Here is a 2890-nt window from a genome sequence, read left to right as displayed (position 1 = left end):
GTCAGTGAAACTTTCTTTGATTATTATGCAGAAATTCTTCAACTTTATCAAAAGGAAGTGAGCGTTCTCGAGTCGTAATCCCTCCCAGCGGAGCGAGCTTCCCACCATCAGCAGGAAATCAGATCTTATTATTCGGCCCACGCTCCAGACTTTACTCGGCTCCGTGGACGACCCACCTCCTCTCCCATTTCATCAGACTTTCATTTTCACTTTATTTTCCCTCCCTGCGGTCGTCCTGGTCTCGAGAGCGAGCGGCCGAGCGTCTGTCTCCGTCTGTCTCGCCTCTCGTCTCCGTCTGTCTCCGTCTGTCTCCGTCTGTCTCGCCTCTCGTCTCCGTCTTTTGTTTCCTGAGTTTTGTTGAGTTTCTTCAGACTTTTGTTACGATCGTGTTAATGATTTTCTAAAAAAGGCAGACGGCCTTTTCCACCTATTCACCATCAGTCAGTCTCAGTTTAACTGGACACTTTCATTTGACTTTTATCAATTTTACAGACAGAAACAATTTGTTTTAAATACTGCTCACATTTCATTTCATTAAGGATCTGGATTTGTTTGCACTTTGCATTTATATTTATAGTTTTTTAGTATTTTGTTTTGTTTAAATTACTCTGAAAGTACTGCCCAGTAAGTAATCACCTGAAACTGGTTTTAGATCATCTGCTCTGTGATTTATGTTTTTGCTGTATTTATTTGATCTACTATAAAAGATCTGCTCTGACCTTTTATGTTTATACTTTAATCATTACTGACTAATCAAAGAAGATCAATAGGAGCTTTTATCTCTTGTGGGTTTCAAACACAAACACACGTTGTTTAGTATTTCAACCCATAAAAGCAGATATTATTATTATTATTAATAATATCTGTGGATGATGCGTCTTGAAGTCGATGTGGTTCCACTGTTTACACGTTGGAGCTGCGAGCTTCTCTCTGACAGCGATGATTAATCTGAGCTCACTGGGAGAGTCTGGGAGTCACTCACAGAGGTCAGAGGTCAAACGGTCATCAGCAGCGCCCGGACGACCTGTGGCGGCAGACGTTTGGTCTCCATGGCGACCAGTTACAGCAGCAGGGAGTGGCTCCGCCTCCCGGTCGGACCCGGCGTATTAATCACCGTGTATGAATCACCCCCCCGAGGAAAACAATGGAGGCCACATGTAGCGCTCTCATAAAGGAAGACAACCACCCCCCCCCCCCCCCCACACACACACACACACTCACATGGTGCAGAAATATTTTTCAACTGGTGATTTAAAGGTGAAAATATTCATTTGATTAATGTTTTTACTGAACTGATAAATTAAAACTATTAATAACAAAGGAGCAACTCCTTGATTCCAGTTCCCTTCACACACGTTCTGATTCTTTTCTTTCTCTGAGCTGCTGAAATGAAGAATAAATGGAATATGAATAAAAAAACATTAATCGCTGCTGTAGGAACATTTGAACTATTTGCACTAGAAATCCACCAGTTTTATTCGTTTCTAAAAAACGAATCAGACGCCGACTCGACCCTTGAAAGCAGCCGATGAATCCGATGTAATCCAGGATCTGAACGCTGGCTACATTCCTCTGCTTCGTCAGAATCGTGAAACGAGAGGACGAGCCAAACAGCTTAAAGGTTTCCTGCGGAGTTTCCTTGTACACAAACAAAATCTGCTTTCATTCAAAAGTTCATTGTGTGAATGAATCCTCGAGGCCCAACAAACAAGCTGGATGGATTCTTCCATCCTCAGAAAATACTTAGCAAAGCAAATGTTTAAACAGTGTTAAAGAGGAATTTACTTCTTCATTGTCTTCGTCTCCATTAGTGGTGAAAAGTCCGAAAGGCCTCATGAACTATAATGAATCCACATTCCACTTAAACAATGCAGTCTCAGCTACTTGAGGGATGTTTTCATTTCAGGAACATTTAACTGAAGCAGAAACTCGTCTCTTCAAAACCAGCTGAACATCTTCTCCTCTGGAATCTGTGAAACTCGACTGAATCCACCAACTCAACTCAGAACCAACCAGGAGTCTTCTCTTTCTACTATGAAGCTGCTTTCACACCCTCACTGAAGACTGGACACTTTCCTGAAATGATCCAGAGGGACGGAATGTGAGGACGCAAATGTCTGAGTCAGTTGCTCCGGACATTTTCCAGAACCCTGTCTCCTGCAGCCCCCTTGTAAAAGATCTGGGACATGTCAGCGTGAGTCCATGTGAGAAAACAGAGAACTGGAGATTGGACGTGTTGACGAGGATTCTAACTCGTGACGGACGTGAAACTGGAAGAACACAAACATCTCAGGATGAAGCAGAGGAGCCGAACACGTAGAAGACGAAGACGTCAACTTGGAAAGACGAGGAGATTCCAGATAAGGTTTTTTATTCTATGTCCTCAGTCAACAGCCGGAGACAAACTGCCTCAGCAGTAACCGGCTCTGAGCTTTTTAAGTGGTTGTTTTCTAGGAAGGTCACAGTTTCCTCTCCCTCTGTTCACCCTCTTCACTTCTTCACCTCCGTGAAAAGGTCACAGTTCTTCACTTTATCTCTGCTCGTCTCGTCCGGTGTCCTTCACCTCGAGGAAGAGGAGGTCACAGCTCTCTCTTCCTCGCTCGGTCTGTGTTTCCACCTCTTGAACTTCTATAAAAAACTTGAGTGTTTTTCTTTCTGCAGCTCTTCATAGAGCTGGTCGACCTCTCTCTCTCTCTCTCTGATGCTGAGCCGCTGACGCTCGACATGTTTTTCATGATGAAAGTTACATTTATTAAAGTTGATGTGAAAATACGACTGAGATGAAAAACAACTTGAGTGACGAGCTCCGCTGTGATAACAAATAATCTGGGATCAGTTTTATCTCGACACATTTGAATGATGAGCCCGACTCAGAAAGATCGTTGACGTC

The sequence above is a fragment of the Pleuronectes platessa genome, chromosome 11, assembly GCF_947347685.1.
Source record: "Pleuronectes platessa chromosome 11, fPlePla1.1, whole genome shotgun sequence".
NCBI lineage: Eukaryota > Metazoa > Chordata > Actinopteri > Pleuronectiformes > Pleuronectidae > Pleuronectes > Pleuronectes platessa.
The sequence above is the reverse complement of the archived record's forward strand: the minus strand, read 5'-3'. Positions refer to the sequence as shown.